This window comes from Melozone crissalis, unplaced genomic scaffold (genome assembly GCF_028551555.1).
Source record: "Melozone crissalis strain CALT ecotype California unplaced genomic scaffold, PUWL_Pcris_2 ptg000034l_1, whole genome shotgun sequence".
In the NCBI taxonomy this organism is placed as follows: domain Eukaryota; kingdom Metazoa; phylum Chordata; class Aves; order Passeriformes; family Passerellidae; genus Melozone; species Melozone crissalis.
This window is the reverse complement of record NW_026535812.1, coordinates 12,319,511-12,338,077: the sequence shown is the minus strand read 5'-3', so window position 1 is coordinate 12,338,077 and position 18,567 is coordinate 12,319,511.

Sequence of the window (18,567 nt, the reverse complement as noted above, 5' to 3'; positions counted from 1 at the left end):
TGATGTCCCTGCTGAAGCAGCATTTGTTCCACAGCGGTGCAAGGGAAAGCGCGGCAGGTTCCCTGTCAGGCTGTGCAGTGTTCCCCATGCCTTTGCCTCTGTCCTGATTAAAGTTTCATGTGACCTTTTCACAGCAAACACCACTCACAGTGCCCAAGCAGGCAGAAATAACCAGCTGGTGTTTCAAGCCATGATCTTCTCCCCAGAGCCCGACGTGGAGCGCTCCCAGCTCCGCACAGCATTTCAAGCACCAGGATGTTACCAAGGGAAGTGTGGGCACCACTTTCCCCCTTCACTGTTCTAGTTCACCTCATTTAAGTTTTCATATCATTCTGCTTTCTCTGGTCGCTTGGATTTTTTAAGTGCTAAATGTATCTTTCTTGGCCTTCAGGAAATTGCCTGTGAAATTCTCAGGCAAATTCCCTCAAAGGCCTCTTGTCTGAACAAATGGAGCCAGAACAGCTCACAGTGTCACCAAGTTGACTGTACCAGATGTGACATAGCACAAAATGAGTATTGCAAGGTTGCACCAACCAATTAGATGGTTATTACAAATTTTTAAAAATATATCTTCCTCTGGCTACAGAAGTATTTTCTCCTCTGTAACTAATGAATGGACTGTCATCATCACCTATTTTATAGCAAAGGAATTATTTTAATTTAGTAGCTATTCACAGGTAGACTGGTGACTAATTGCTAGCTTGAATGTGGTTCATTTATTAATAAACTAATTAAAGCTAAGATACAAATGCTAATTTTGAGAACAGGAAGAATTACATAGGGAGAAAGAGCTGGATGCTGGTCAAAATGCTCAAGTAAATGTTAGCAGACTGAAAGCGATTACATTGTAAAGGTCTGTCATAAGTGTTTGTGCTGGAAAAACTACTTTGTTTCTTATTTTAATTTGGAAAAGTCTCATCTGTCACATTTTCTGTCTTTCTTTTTTGACAAGTACTCATAAACTATGAGCAGTGATGCAGCTTAGACCTTCAGCACTCTCCTGTGATCTTTTCAGTCACACTGATGAATTAATCCAGAGCACAACGATGCAAAGGGAAGTATTAAGGCAGGTATATAAGGTCATAATATAATTGGCATGCAAAGTGTTACATCTATCACTTCCATTATTGAATCTGATATCAGGATTCTTCAGATCTGCGAAGCACTGAGTTACATAACTGACTTATGCCCACATACAGACAAATGACCATTGTCTGGGGGGTTTTAATTCAAACATCCCATTACCTGCAGTGCCAGTCCAATGCCAAAACGCTTTGTACTTATTCTAGACAGAATCCAGACATGAGCTAGCTTCCCTAACTCCATCCACAACCAGCAACGAGGATATAATGTTTCAGCAGCACAGTCACTAGCAATATGTTAAAATAGATTTTGAGATAGCTTCACTGATAAATAAAACTCATTGTGAAGAGTGAAAATTGGCTTCCTATTTATTCCAGGCCCAGGGTAGATCTGATGGATCTAAGCCTTTGCTGTATTTCAGCAGCATATTCAGACAGTGCTCACAATTTCTCAGGCAAAGCAGAACATGAAGCTCTCTGAAGATTTCTTATGAGGTGTATCATAAGTCAGTTGCATTTACTTAACTAGCACATTTTCAGGAATGTTGAGCTTATGATCTCCATGATTAATAGTGATATGCTTATGAAATGCAAAGAAAGGAAATTGACTGCTCTGTCCCTGAAGAATCGCTGGCTTTACCAGATAATTAACAAGTTCTGCATTTTTAGCTTATGATTAGCAGCAATCATAAGCTAAAATCTTTATTATGCTGCTTTTTTTCCATCAAGAATTCTGCAGTAGAAAATGAAGACAGCAAAGGAAAGAGCAGAGCAATCCAAGGAGATGAGTACATACAATGCAACAGAGCACAGCAACATCCTCATCTATTCCACAAAGAATGTTTAAATATTGGAGCATTCTAACTTTTAACTGTACACAGAACACTAAGCAAAGACTGTACTTCTAAATCAAGCCTCCGGGAATCAGTTTTCTAGCCTATTTTATAATCCACATCAAATCTAAAGGCAACAGTTGATTGGGAGATGAGGTACAAATGGAAATGAGGTCAATAAAACAAACTTGAAACATAAAATGCTGTATGAAAGATTATTATTTGGACTGTACATGTTTTGTAGCAATTCAATGCTTAGATCTTTGCATTTTTCCTGTACCAAAGAACATCCTTCACTTCCAGATTTCAGTAATTCAGGTTGTTGAAGGTTAGTTCTTTTCAAAAAGCTATTTCTGCAAAATGCAGCTCACAGAGTGCAATAGGGAATAAGCCTTTGTTGTTGTTAATGTGTTTCTTGCTTCAGGGAAGACACTTAAAATTCTTAGTTCTCAAGCATTACTTAAATTGGTGACAAAAAGACATTTTAATTATTTTCAAGACTGGAACATAAGATTTTAGAATCTCTAAATGTGACGTCTCTGTAGCTGGAAGTATGCATTATTTAACCAGAACAATAGTTCTCATTAAAACTTAACTTAATTTTCCAGCTTTCTCAAAACATCTGCTACACATGGGATCTGGTTTTGTAATGAAAATAAACAAAATTTTCTATTGATGCTCCCTTAGTAGCAAATCCAAGAGATTTCTAGGATTTCTTCACAGCTTTGATAAACTAAACGTTATTGCAGCAGAAATAATTAGTAGATATTGTCGTTGTTATTTTAAATCTATTACTTTAAAAGCTGATACCACAGCTCTTGACTTAGTTACCATCATTTAAATGAAGCTCTGGCAATCATGTCTTTACAGAGGTTTAATGAAAACAACTTCTTTTCTAAGGTATATTTTGAAATTAATACATGACAAGTCACAAGCATAAGCTGAAAGCTGTACATGTGCCCGGGATGCAGAGGATACAGATGTCAAAGCATTGAAAGATTTGGGGCAGTTTGTAATACTTGATAGCAAAACTATTTGAAAGGGATTAAATACTTTGGAAAGAGGCGTCATAAGCATTTTTATAGGTTTTGATACTGATTTTCTGGATTTGCAGATTTGTCAGCTTGCCAAAAATATAAAATACAAAACAGTGCCAATCTCTTGACTGAGAGTTGTTGTGCTCCCAACATAAAGGTTTGCAGAAGATACAAGCCAGGCCTGCTTTTTTACCCCAAAACAGGTTTACAGCAAAGGGATGGAAGCTTTTACTTGTGAGTTTTGGATAATGCTCTCTTTCTTTTTGCTGAGAATAAAAAGCTAAAAGCAGCATCCATGCTAGGATAAGTGTGTAAATGTTGATTCTCAACAATACATTTTCCACTGATAGCACAGATCCAGGTTTCAATCAAAGTAACATTAAAAACCATCCAGATGACATTTCACTTACATAGTACCTGTACAGCCCAGGTGAACTGACTGTGGAAAGGGAAGGGAATAAGCAGATATTTCGGATAGGAAACATATCCACATGGCTACTGGCATATTTCAGTGCCTCTAGACTGAATCTTCAAGCACCACAAACCAGCTGACAGACACACATCTATACTGGATGGAAATTTCCTATCATTATCTTTTAGCGAGAAATGAGTTTTGGTGAAAAAAGATAAAAGTTGTTTTGCTAAAAACCTTCAGATACAAAGCTGATTGAACTTTTCCAAGTGAAAGGAGTTTTACCACATTTCCATTTCTTTTTGTTTCAACTGCATTCAAAACTGACTGCACATCTTTTAATCTTCTCAAACTGAGCTCCATCAATTCCTTCATCTGTACTTTTCGCTGGTAAATAAGGTTCCATCTGGGCTGTAGAAACAGATGAGGAGGGTACAGTGGGACTGAAAGCTTCCAGCAACCAATTGCCCTGAAATGTGCTCTGGTCTCTGAACACTCTGGACCCAAGCAGATAAGAAACCAGCTGAGGCAATAATCACCTTCTTTTTAATATCTCCTCCTATTATGCCTTCTATTTCCATTCTGGGTCTCGTCCCCAAGACACAAATTATTTCTATTTATTTTCTATTTCATTTTATAGACAAACATGCTATTCAGATTCAAATATTCCATCTTCTTTAGGTGTCTTGGTAAATACCACATATGCCATAGAGCAGTGTTAAACCTAATGAACAGATTATATATGGGCTTTTAAAAGGGATTAACTGATAAACACTATGACAAAAAGCACTATCTGCACTATACTGGTTAAAGAGGCACAGGTTTCTCTTTCCAGAACTATCTGGGCCACAGAGGCTGAATCCACATAGTCTAAATCTTAGACATGGTGTAGTTACATTAAGGGATAGGGTTGGAAAAAATCATGTTTCATTAACAGATTCAGGGGACAAGAATAAGATGTATGTGTTGCCAGTGCAGCAGACATGATGAACAGAAATCCTGCAGAAATTTCATATTTTGCACCAAGAATGAAACAGAGCACCACTAGAACACCCCTTCTGCTTGGCCTCTCTCACTGCTCCCACCAGGATCAGCCACCCCACCAAGAGAATTGAAAATAAAATGTTTGGTGGACATTTTTGGGTTATATTTAGCCGTTGCCTAGTCATTATCTCCAGTTCATCTCTTCATTCCAGTAAAATCTCCATTAGTATAGCTGAAAAGAAACCTCTCAAGTCTTTAGACCCTCCCTGAGGTCTAAACAAGATGAAAAACAGCACAAAGAAATGCACAGGAGCTGCTTCTGGACCAGAAGCATCAGAGTGGGAGCTGAGGCAGGGAGTCACCCAGAGCTGAGTGAGGACACCACCTTTGTTACCCCAACAGATTGGTACTGTCTATTTGTCTGCCTCAAGGCCTCCTGTTTCTCATGTATTTCATAATTTAGAGAATTAATAATTTCCTACTAAGACTGCGATACTTTTCTCTAGTTCATGTGTTGAGGCAAGTGAACAAAACCTTAAAGCTTGCCTGGTCTGTGAGGTGTAAATAGAGTTGTGATACATCACATTTGATATCTTCAGTATATTTTTTTTTAAGTTTTCAGTTATTTATATAAAAAGTTTGAATCACTTAGAAGTTAAGCCAGGACTTGTTCTCCTGCCCCCAAACACAAGCCTGTTTTTTTCTCCAGCAGCAGTCACAAGTTTCCTCAGGACTCCCCAGTGGTGCACACCCCATGTCCAGAGCTGAGAGGGCTTGGATGAGGCTGCCCTGGGTGCCCCTGGTGGGCTGAGCCCAAACCTCACCCAGAAACTACAATGAGCTTTTTGGGAAGGCTGCCTAGAGGTTAATGAACAACCATCTCTTCATGCAAGCCAATACATTAAAGATAAGGATTGTGTTTGTTTGTTCTCTTTTCCATTTACTGAAAGCTGAGTAGATGCTAAATTATGTTTGTACCAAATTGTTATTAGCTGTTGAAAACTACTGCTTGGTTTTTTTCTGTAACAGCTTAAACCAATATTAAGGATAAAAACAGAATAAAAATAGTTATGCATCCTTTCACATTCAAGTGAAGAAAATTATTTTGCACAGCAAGTATTGAGATCAATTAAAATCCTTTACTTCAGATATAATTAACAAGCTTCACAAGCATAAAGTGATTTAATTTCCTGTATCAAACCAAATGCTGTTTTCTGTCAGTAAATGACTATTCTCTTACAGCAATACACATTAATAATTCATCATTGCTGTATATTCAAACAGATGGGACTCAATGAAAACTTCTAATGAAAATTGCATTAACTTACATCCAGCATGTGCAATCTTTAAAGGAATAGTATTTTCTTAAATGCTAAGGTTTTTCATTGCACAATTTCCTAATTAGACTTAAATTGCTACATTACCAAAATAAACCAGTCCTTACACTGGGTGAAAAACAAAAAGCAATCTAATACAGTTGTATAAAACAAAAACAAATAAACCCAAGGCCTACTCCTTCAATAAATAACCACAAAATAATTTTATGAGCGTTTATGCTTACTAATAGTCATCTTTGTATTTGATTTAAGTTTGATGAGGCTCAATTAATCTGGCAAGTGATGTGCACACTGCAGGATTTCACTCTGTGGGATGGCAGAGCAGAAAACGAGAACAAAAACCTCAGAGAAGCACGTGATGGAGACCCCAGTCACTCAGCACCCTGCAGTGCAGAACAAGGCTGTGAGACCAGAGCTACTGCAGCTCACTCCCTGCCAGAGAGGAGAACCTTTCCTCTTCCCAACACCTCCTTTTTTAGTTCCCCATTTCCTTTTAAGATCTCAAAGGAGAGAAATAAAATGGGGGGAGTGTTGTGTGTGTGAGAGAGAGATTACTCCAGTTCAATAAGGCTGAAAAAGACAGTGAGAAAGAAGGAATTTCTTGTCTGATCTTAGGTATACTCAAGTCAATAGGAATTAATTGACCATAAATATTTTCATTTCAATGCTCCCTATAAAAGCAGCAGCACTACTGGTCTCTAATACTATAGTTTTGAACACGGGAAATCTTAGAAGATCTGCCAGTATAAGTAGCAAATTAGCTTGATAATTCTACAAGAAAAACCAAAACCTAAATCTGTAATAGCCTATATCATCAATCTCATTGTGATAAAAGCCCCCTCCTTTAGTTTTACAAGGGATATTCACCACAATGACACAACATGACGTGGAAACACTTTTCTCTCCTGAACACTTCACCATTGCAGCTGGTACCACTTGTTCTTATTAAGCACATGCAAACAAAGAATGAATTCTGCTCTTGTTTTCTCTGTGTTTTCAAGACTGAGGGGTTGGTGCTGCAAAGTGCTGAATGCACTGATTGCTCCAAGGACACCCCCAGCTCTGAATGCATGCACAGCCACAGCCAGGATTAAAGGAATTTCCCATGTAAATGCTTGCATCCACATTGTGATCCCTTGCTGGTGAGACAGCACACATTAAGTACATGATTAGAGTAAGTACATAAGTCAGAGAATCTTATTTATGCAGATGGGATGAAAATATCACAATGGGATCCCCTTTCTCTTGAGCAGTGAACAGAGATACTGGTAGCAAAACTCATTTTTCTCCATTATCTAGGATACTTGATTTTGACATTTTCATTCTACATCAAGTTCTAAAACTGCAAAAATGAAATAAAAAACCTTAAGGTAAATACTCTGCATTTGCAGCAGACCAAAGAGCAATTATTTATTCACATCTCCATTACACCTTCCTTTGAAAGGGCAAGTTTTAGAACTCTAAAGGAAATTAGGCGAAATAAGTTATTGAAACTGAGGGGAAATGAGTGAAGAAGGAATAAATAGAGCACTTAAAGACATGGTGAAAGTGCCAGCTGATATCACACAGCATTGTCTTTAAATAATATCAACGCTGAATGCCAAAAAACACCTACTTTCTGTGTGGTTCTTGACACATGCCATAACTCAAAAGTTTACTATATTGCACTATGAGAATAAAGTGCCCGAAGAAATCACAAAAATATATTATAAATGCAATTTTACAAAGTATTTTTGATACAAAATCCACAATGTCATTCCTTTTAGATTTTTCTACATAAAATAACAGTGCATTTATTGGAGTTTTGCACCATGGCACCAGAATTCCCTCACTGCTGCTCTAGAAATAAGCCTCGAGGATTTGAATATCCCATCTTAAATAAATGTTTGGTTCCTGGCTTTGTAAAATATGATACTCAATCTGTGTTTTTAAAGAAAAAGCTGTAGAGAATGTGTTGACATAAGTCTTCCGGATAAATTTTTCCTCTTCTAACAAGATTACCCATGTGTATTTTTCTGACAGGGACCAGAAACAGAAAATAACTCCCTTTATATTGCACTATCATAATGCAACCTCAGAAAGAACAATAAATTAAAAAATCTGTTGCCAAAAATTGAGTTGTTTGTTTCTTGGCTCTCCCAGATGGAAAACACTTTTGTTAAATCATTGCAAGTGAAATTAGGCAGCTTGTTACTGAAGCCTAGTCGTTCATTAGCATTTTAAATTCCTGCAAAGGGACAAAATACTTGAGTATCCAACTGTCTGAATATTAACAGATAATGTTTTCTGCTTATATGCAAATACATAAAATCTGTAGCAGAAGTTAAAAAACAGTGAGGAAAAGTGGGCAAAATTTCTGCTTTTTCAAAAGTTCTTAGAGCTCACAATGTTCTCTTAATTATTTTTTCCCCTCATCCTTTTTATTATTTCCACATCATACTTATTTTATAACTCTGCCCAAAACAAGATCTTTGTGCTTTCATTTGCCATAGGTCTTAGGACTGGCTATAAATTAATATATTTCTTCCAACATACTGATCAAAAATGGACAGATTTAACAGAATTTGTACTATAGAGACTCAGCACATTTGTTCAACATTACACTACAAATATATACACAAAGATATATGGAGAAGACAGAATTATGGAGGAAGGTATCAACTCTTAATTAATTAAGTATAAGAACCTATTGTCCTGGTCTACTAGCAGGAAACAAATAAGATTCAATCAACTGAATCTAATACTATATTTTATCTGCCTAAATGAAGAATCCATCATAAGTTGGCAAACACCCTAGTGGACAACCTAAGGAAAAAAGCCCAATAAGAAGTCTGTTCTCTGTGCAACTGTTACAACAACTTTGGCAAAAGCTGATAGAAATATCTCCAAAAACTTTCCCAATATGCTGTTACCAAGTCAATTTTTTGCTATTTTTGCTGCTTTTACTATGGGAGAGGGTGTCCTACAAGAGAGAGGCAAAACACAGCTCCAACCATTTCAGGCCTGTGAGGCAGGAGCTGGCAGACAGAGCCTTTTCTCCTGTGTCCACTGTTCCATTAAATTTTAGAGGAATGGTTGGTTACTGATCAATCCCAAAATGTACCAGAAGTTGATAAGGAAACACTCCAGCTTCTACAAATTAACTGAGATTTCTAGGATGAAAGTGTGAATTGCAACAAGGATGGCATTCCTAATTAAACAAATATAATCCTTCTTTCCTTCAACTTCCTAATTTCTCAGGCTTATGCTTGCAGCCTCTAAGATATGCTGCTTTAAAAAATACATCACAGCAACAGCACAAACTGGTATCACATCGCCAGCAGTCTCCTGGAAGTATGAAATTGCAGCAAAATGTATAGACAATAACACCACGTATCACCTTCCTGCTCTGTGAGCAATCTTCATTTCAAGAGCATTTTCAAAGCACCAATACCACAGTGCTAAGTACTAATAGCCCAGGCAGGCAGGCTCCCACCATGCTAATTAACTCACCTAGGGGTTCTAGCTACAGCCCACACGCACAACTTCAAAGCTTTTCTCTCCCCTCCTACTCCTTTGTCTAATATTTTTCGCTATAATCACACTCAGAAAGAAAATTATAAAGCCAAGAATGACAAGTGTGTCTTGCCTCAGCTAAAACTATTCAGAAATAGTAAAAGGCAAGATCAAGAGGCATAGATATAGACAGTGTTTTTGCCTTTGCTAGCAACAGAAAAAAAAGTTAAACTCTTGAAGGTCATTTGATGAGGAAAATGCATGGTTTCTGTTTTTCTGGTTGAGAGTCCCAAGGATTTCCACAGCTCATTTTCTGTAGAGGTCAAATCCAAGCCATGAAATTTCCTCCAAACATACAGCCTTTTTACTGCAGCCGTACACCACAGTCAGCACCCTCCTACTCATCTACAGAAGACTAATCACCCTAGGGTGCAGCTCAATATAAATGGCTGTAACAAGGACTTTGCACAGCAACAGCAAAAAAAAACATCCCCAAAGTGTCCACAACAAAGCCAGGGCTCAGATTTCCCTGGGGAAACTCTTTAAGTCAGGCTTATGTACACATTGTTCACAGTTCATTTCCAGCCTCTGCTTCCCAACAGGCAGATGTTCAAAATGCAATGCCCAGCTCACCTCCCCACTCTGTCAGACACAGGTGTGCAAGGGGACAACTCCATAAACCAGACACGGCACAGCTGGGACAGCGTCAATTCCCAGCAAGGCATCACACAATTCCAGGAGGCTGTAAGAGTCAGCCCTTCTGGTTCTTCAGCCCAGACTTTTCTCCCCTCCTGTTGATGCCCTGCACCTGTGTGCCCTCTGCTCCCTTTGGTGGTTGGTCAGTGCCCCTGGGCACTCCATGGCTCATTGCTGTCAGTGCTGCTCACCTGCTGCTCACAGCTGAAACCAGCTGGGGATGGGGCTCAGCCCAGCCCCGTCCCAATCACCACAAACTGTGCGCCTACATAGACAGGGTATAATACATAAATGCACATTAATTTGCTAATCAGCCTTCTGGAGCAGATCAGAAGGCACAACATAAATCATTATGTTTTTAGGTATTATTTTTTCATTTTCTGTAAGAGGAAACTTTCCATTTCTGTAATGTAAGAGGAAGAACCCCATACAAATTCTCTGGTGACAAGAAACAGGTACCCTAACTGCAGAAAAATCTTGATTTGAGAACTCAAATTACCCTTAGAGGAATAATTCAAAACTCAGGGCTAAAGAGTTGCTTTAATTTCCCCCCATTTTTTTTTCTTTTCTTTTTCCTGTTTTCCTGCAACAAATACAACACAACTGCACAGTTAAAATGGTCAGAATCCATCACTCAAGAGAGAATAAATTTTTTAAAAAGCAGTCTCTCTTACCTTTGAGAAGCATTTCCTTTTGACTGCTTTGGGTTTCCTCCAGATGAAGGGGCAACTGGCAGGTCTTTGTTGATAGATACTGACTACAGGTGATGTGAATCAGCACAGGTAAATCTCAGATTTTCAGCTTTCTGGTGCATCACAGAGTAGCAGATCTATGTTGTGCAATAGATCTGGAAAGTGAATTGGAAAATAATTCAAGATTAATAACTTTCATATCTTGCTTTAGTGTTTCAGGGGAAATTGCCAACAATGGAATGACACTAATTATTACATAATCAAGATTAGTCAGTGAGCCTAATTTGTGTGAAAGATAGTGGGGCTGAAGGCAAAAGGAGGCAGTTTTAGTCAACCTCTAAATATGAACTTCAGGGAGCAGTTCATGCAAAAGCATTTGCCTTCCAGACTCAAGTCCTGCAGATCACTCTAGGCTGGCAAGAGGCAAATAAAGAAAAGTTCAAGATCATGAACTCCATTATGGGACTTTAAATACAGGGTAGAAACCAAGATGGCAGTGGAAACAGTGCATCCTACTCACACACATTTTTCTCCTAAAACAGAAACAAATATTTAGAGATATTTCAATACCACATATTCCTACTTATTAAATATGACATTTAGGGTGTTAATACTATTGCTTAAGTTCTGAAGATTAAAATTTAGCTCATTAGCATGAATCCATTTCCATTGTCTGTGAAAGAGCAGGAACTCTCATAAATCATTCATAAAGGACACCTCTACATCTCTTCCCACAACTCCTTGGTATTGCTGAGTTCTTTTCTGGATGTAAGAATATACTGCAGCTGGAGTCTCTGCTCATTAATTATCTCAGTTCAGTTCCCAGCTAAGCTGATCCATTTCATTAGGGACCAAAGACACTGAAATTATACAAATATTTTCTTCTACTTAAATGGCAAAAAAGAAAAATCCCACCCTAAATAAAAGCATCCTTGGCTCTGCATGCACACACAGAACTTTGCTCTTAATAGAACTTATCTCAGTTTACATTGAAATTCATATGAAAGTAGAAGAAGCAAACCAATGCAGACTGACCTTAAGGCAAATTGAAGAAAAAATCATTTGAAGGTTAGAATGGTTTTCCTGTTTGTGATCACAAAATTAAATCAGCCCCAAAAATCCCAAGAACAGCAAAATACCATGTAACTGAGTAATATATTTAGATAGTATATAAAATACAAAATTATCACAGGCTTTAAGGTGGCAAAATATTGAAAACCCAAAACCAAACTCACCTATAGTCAAAAGAAATCAGTTCCCAAAGAAAATTAACTAAATGTTCCTATTTTCCTGCAACTTTATTAAATTTCTTCATTTATTAATTTACTTTGCTGAACAAATACTGTTCATTAATGCAACATAAGTAGAACTGGAAACTAAACTTTTTATGTCATAAAAAAGCCTGAACTCAATTCTTTCTTCAGAGTCTTAAAATTTACAGAACCCATCACATCACACAAATCTAAGACATACACAATAACATAATTTTATATACACATAAATTCAATTAGAGTCCTCTTTGCATTTTTTGGTTAAACCAAAAAGTACTTATCCATTCTTTTTTTTTTTTTTTCTAGCTGAAGAGCAATTAAATATATTCTGGCAGAGTTGCACCCCCAGAAGGACTCATTCTAGCCTGTTGTAGGACAGGCTGGGAATCCAAGCAATAATGTGATTTTCTTCCAGGGCTGGAGCCTTCATGAGGACAAGTGGCTGAGCAGGGCTGCCCACAATCCCCTCAGTCAGTCTGATGAGCTGGGATCCCACTTGCTCCCACAGTTCCCTTTAGTGCCTCTGGACATTGCAAAATCATTGTGTGGGAGATTGGAAACACTGGGTTTCTGTTTCAGAAGGGGTGAAAATGGTTATTTTCAGAATGAAGTCATACTGATGTATAACTAGCTAGTAAAGATAATGCCACTGACCTCTGTTCTGTTCAAGGGCTCATAAATAATTAAAACATAAAATCTTTGTCAGTGGCTGGTTAAACACAAGCATCTAAATCCCATTTAGGCGCCCAGATAAGAAGCTTGATTTAAAAAGGCATCTGCTTACTACCTTTCACAATACTTTTCACTGACCTCTCATTTACATGCATTTCCTTACCTTAAGAATTGTTTTCTTTTAATTCAGTGATTTACAGGAGAACCTTTCTGTGCATTAAAGTGTCTACTCTAATTAGCAAAAAATAAAAGGGGTTTGTAAGTCACTGCTACTGAAACAGTGTATCAAAAAATCAGAACTGAGGAAAAAGAAAACAAAAAAACCACAGTTTCTCAAGATCACTGTATACCTAAAACTACTTCCACAAATGGAATTTATCAAAAGGTCAGACTTAAAAAGCAGCAATTCATAAATACTAATTACCACCTTGCCAGTGATTGCATGATAACATTTACTGGTGCATAATTGAATAGCAGAATTTAAAAAAACAGAGAGCGTGGGTAGATTAAATAATTAATTCCTCCCACACTAATCAGTTTCTGACTATTTCTTATAATAAGCACAATTCAATATTCTTGGTTTCTTTTTCTTTTATTTTTTCTTTGTGAGTAACAAACTATGAGTGGCTTTCTAAAACTAAAGAGAAGGGAAACCATTGAAAATAACAGTAAATAAAATTTTAACGGTTTTAAATTTCTAAATACTTTAATTATATCTAAGTTTTTGCTTCATTGCTGAATATTACTATGATTTTTTGTTTAACAAAACATTGGTTCTTTTAAATTATCCCATTAGAATTAGATCACCTTCCCTCAAGCCTTCTTCCTAAATTGCACATCTGTAATCCAGTGCATTTATGTATGTGTGCTATTATACGCATAATTTAATAGCCATCACCCTCTATCCCAACAGCTGAGCTGTGGTTAAGGACGGGTCATCTCTTCCTGCTCAGGTCTGAGAAGACAGAAATCCCTGTGCTGATCCCAGTGCAGGGCTGGGTCTGTCAGGGTGCAATTATCTGGATTTCAGCACTGATCCACAGGCAGCCACAGTGAGCTCACTCATGCTCTTACTGTGCAAGGGATAAACAGGGCTAAAAGCTCCAGAGCATCTGCCAGAAACATGGCAGGAGATGGGCTCAAAATCACACACTGGTCTAGTGACTTGGGGTATTGTGAGCACAACATACCACAGTAACTGTTGGCTGTAGGGGAAGAGACAAAATATTAAGTCAAATATAATATTTTTTGTTATTTCATTTTTTAATTGCCATCAAAATTCATATTTTCACAATATTTTGTTAGAAAAGTACGTTCTGCTGTCCTATGCTGGAACAATGTTAATAGAAAAATCCCAGCAGCAAGACACACAAATCTCTATAGGCAACATGGAGACCAAATTGCTACAGCACTTGTCAGAACACACAAAAATATTCAAGATTATACCATTATAGTAGAACAATGATTATTATACAAAATTTAAATTTCTCTGGACAGAAAGCAGTCTCTGAGGAAGGAATTTTTCTGCCAGCAACTTCAAAGTGCTCTCTTTTTTTTAATTGTCTCACAGTGATTACCTTGAATATATTGATCAAAGAATCCCTAGAAATATTCCTCAACACAGAGTAACACAAGGATGAAAAACTACCTATTCATCCACAATACAGGCCAGAGAAACAGCAGTTCTTCCCATTGCACTGAAACCATTAGGGGAAAAAAGAACATTTCATGTAGGGCTTAGGCCCTTTGTCCAAGATCTGTGAGGCAAAACGTTCACCACACCAAGAAAGAGAGAGATTCTGGGTCAGTGCCTCAGGTCTCACATGACACAGCCCTCAGCAGAGGAGCAGAGGAGAGATGTGCTGTGGATGAGATGGGGATCAGAGCAGGGATGAGCAGCAATTCCTGTCTTTGCTAATCCCAGCCCTTAGCCCAAGGCAGCCTTTACCACCTAGGGTTAGGGTTCTGCCTAGGGTTAGGGTTTTTAAACCAGAAAGCCCAGAGCTCCAGGCACACTGCAGCTGCAAATGGCATCCCAAGGGGTACACCAAACTGCCATGACATGGCTTCCTCCACAGCTTGTTCCTCGGAGCCAGCCTTAGCCCAAGGCAGCCTTTACTGCTGAGGTCATTGCTTGACCTAACAGCACATATCAGCTGCTCAGTTCCTCCATGGAGGCGGATTTCCTCCATGGAATTCACCAGAGCTTTCTGGCTGTGGGAAATGTGCTGCTCTGTGGTGGTTGGTTGTGTTTTTTCACTCCCTTCCCTAGAAGTGATCCATTATTTCAGCAGCTGTGAATCCCATCAAGCTACAGCTTCACAAAAACAATTTAGGAGATTACATAAGCCCATGGAAACCCTCCAAAGTTAGTTTGCAACTTCTATTTGACTACAAGAGGAAAGTAACCAAGTTGGACAACACAAGGAGCAAGCGGAGTGACCCTGAAATGGGTCACAGTACCACAGTCGATCCAAGGTCCTCCCCACACCCAACTAAAGGTAAGATACACAACTCACATTCAAACCCCCTGCAGCAGGTTCACTTTCTACTGGGCAACGATCATTACTTGAAAAGTTCATCAGGAACAGAAGGGGAACTGGAGGAGGTAAAAGCACAAAGATCGACCAAGTACTTGAGGGGGTCCAGCAGTACTGTTATTAATATTTCACTCTTCTATGAAAAAATGTTACAGTGACTTTTCCTGGTAATTCACAAAAATCTTTTGAGATCTTTAGTAGACGAAATTCACCTGTAAAGAATTTTGCTAAAGTGAGAAACAATATGGGAAAGTTTGGTTTGCTATTTTATGTGTTTTCTAAAAATAGGTTAGAGAGCTATATTTTAATGTCTATATCATAATGGCAACAATTAAGATTAACAGAAAGGAAAAACACATGTAAGTACTTTTTGGTTTTATCAAAGCTCCCATAATTTCTACAAATAGACTAGCACTTATTTCAAAATCTTTCTCCCATCCCCTGGAAACACATTGTCTTTTCTGAATTTCTTCAATCTTGCACTCCTATTTGAAAAGAAATAATGTACCAAAATACTCAGGTTTAAGAAGCTTGAATTTTGTGTAGTTTACTACAAAAATTTCTAGCAGAATTTGAGTTAAAAATCACTGTTCCTTTGTCTAGCAGATAACCCCTCAAACATTTCACAGCCCAAATAAAACTTTCTCCTTAAGAATGCATGAAAGATCATTTCAGGGAATATGGCAGACAGAGTATCTATATTCTGCCAATGATTAAGCAAACTGTTTTCAAACTCAAATGGATGAGGGGGCCTATTTAATATTGGGACTGCTTTCTGACAGTCGTAATTTACACATCAAAAGAGAAATACACTCTAAGATTTTGTCACTGTAATGGTTTTGCTATTACATTAACTAGCAATTACTACACAATGCCATGCAAGCTGACTAGCCTTTAAATGCCAAGTCCCAATTTTGAAACCTCCTTAGGCTGTTATTTCAATGTCTTCTACATTTTGAAGGGAGAAAATTACGAAGGTTACAATTGCATGGATTAATAATGGCTAAAAATGCCTACAAATGCTCTTTTCTAGCCTCTGTGCAAGGAAGCAGAAAAATATCAGTTGTGGTTTACCCTTTGCTGTGTTCTAGCTAGTACCTATAATGTAAAGCACAGCAGTGGAAGCTGTAGTCGTGTTCTCTTCCTGTTCTCCCCCTGGGAAAGTGCTGGGCTACCCTGGGACAACTAATTTTTGCATTTGAGCACCATTACAAAAGCACATGGCACAGTAGGAGTGTCCTTGATTGTGTTGAGTGATAAAGCATTTTCTTTGGGTTTTTTTTATTTTTGTCTCTCACAGCTATGAGGTATTACTGACCTAAACCCTGTGTATATTTTGTTTGTGCTCCACAGTAACCACAATTGTGAACTGGCCAGCTGCAAATATTCAACTCTGATTTGCTGATTGTTTCATCCAAAGGTTCTGGCACAGACGGATTCTCCCTCGTATAGTTGGATTTGTTCTTTCCACACTCTTGTTCAGCTCTTAGAGCATTTAATTAATACACCACTTGGCAGACCCTCATCTGGTACAAATCAGAAGTTCACTGTGATTGAAATATATCTATTTTTGAAATAAACAGACCAATGTCTCTTTTGAGGAAAGCAATAAGCATTTGGGCATGATTTTCTCTACAGTAAGATTTAATACCCAATATCTTTCCTTGCAATCACCTCATTTTCTGTTCTGCAGTTGTTCAAGTTCTTTTTATTGTGAAGCCAGTGTCACCTCCTAAGGTGCATAAGCCAAATTCTTCAATACAATAACAGAGGCTTCCTAAAATAGAGACAGCACTTAGGGTTGTGCAGCCAGGCCACACAGCTTCCTAATTCATCCTTCAAACAAAATTTCAAAGGGTTGACATTGATTTTGGTGGATGCCTTTTCCAGGATACTTGATGGAATCAAGTTGGCTTGTAACAACTTTGAAAGAGAAAAGAGTAAAATAGATAATCAGTACAATTAATAAAAATAGATAAAATAGAGACTCAAGGATTTAATGTACTTTTTACATATTGCAGTTATTTATGTTTCCTAACCAATAGAACTTCCAATACATTTTTTGTCCATAATCCCTTACATTTCCTCCCCCACTATTCTGGTATTGTTTCCTATCATTAGGTTTTCCCACCCATCTCACAAAATTACATTAATTTGACCAAACCCAGAGTCACTGGGAGGAGTTACTGGACCAGAATGACTGTGGTTTGGCAGCAGTTCCTGCCTGGCAGGGCTGGGAGCACAAGGCATTTGCAAATGGCCTTTAACCCTTTGAGTGTTCCTTGATGCTTCTCAAAAGGCCCCTCGATGGCCTCTCTACACTTCTTGTTGCCATTAATATTCAAATTCACTGTGCTGAAAACATGGCCTCTAAGTAGGTAAAGATTTGAGTAATCAAAATACATCCAACACATTTTTCTGTCTAGAAAAGGCTGTGGAAAGGAAACCAGGCTAGCAAATGAACATGTTTCATACACAAACATCTGGGGCCTCTGTTGAATTCACTGTACAAGGCAGTTTTAGTCTCCCTTTTTGAGAATCCCTGACAAAAGAAACTGTTCCATTTTCTCTCTATAATGTGAGGGTCCAGCTGCTATTTCTAGAATAAGGTAACAGACATTTTGCTCCCTCTGGACACCCCACACTGGGAATTCACCAGCCAGTTATGCAAAGGACACATTTGTAAACACACAGATTGCTTCCCTAATCTCAAAGCTTTCTGTACTGTAATTTTTCTCCTCTTCAGCATCAGTATAAGCAGTGTTTGACGTTATTTACCTCAAGACAAGAATCCTTTTATTAGACAGAAAGACCAAAAGACCCTTCTGAACAAGAGAATTAGCAGTTCCTTCTTTCTATAAAGAATTGGATTTTTTCCAAGTATTTGTTGACTACATTATTTTTTTCTCTTCCTGTAAATTGGAAAACAAAAAAGTGAGCTTTCAGGGACAGTTAATTGTTTCTTTAAACCAACTATAAAAGAATTCTTGTAAGGCAAGAGAACACTTCCCTTCATTTTTAGCTACTAAAACCTTGACTTTCAGAAAAAAAAGAGATTATGTACCCATAAAAGGAGCTAAGAATTATATAGATAACCATCTGCTTTTGGATTTGCCACTCAGTGACTACAGATATATTTTAAAATTACACAAAGCAAGCTGGGAAAAGTTAAGCATTTTACTAGGAGATCAAATTACTTATTTACATTGTCTTTCACCTTAACCTTTAATCCTAGAAGAGGAATCTGTTTAACCTAATGGTGCTATTCAACTGGGTCTTAATTTTCTTTAATTATTCATTTCCTGTAAACAAACATTCCAGGCATCTATCAAGTCCACAAACATGAAGCAGAAAAGACTTCAATAATTCATTTTATACCAGTTGAAAGTTTCTTCTACTCCTCCGTTAGTGTTGCTGTGCTGCAAAGCACTAGCCAAGTCACACATAAACCTGCTCCTGCTGATGGTCTCTCTGATGCTTTGGATAGGGGAAAAATTTTAAAAAGCGGTGACAAGA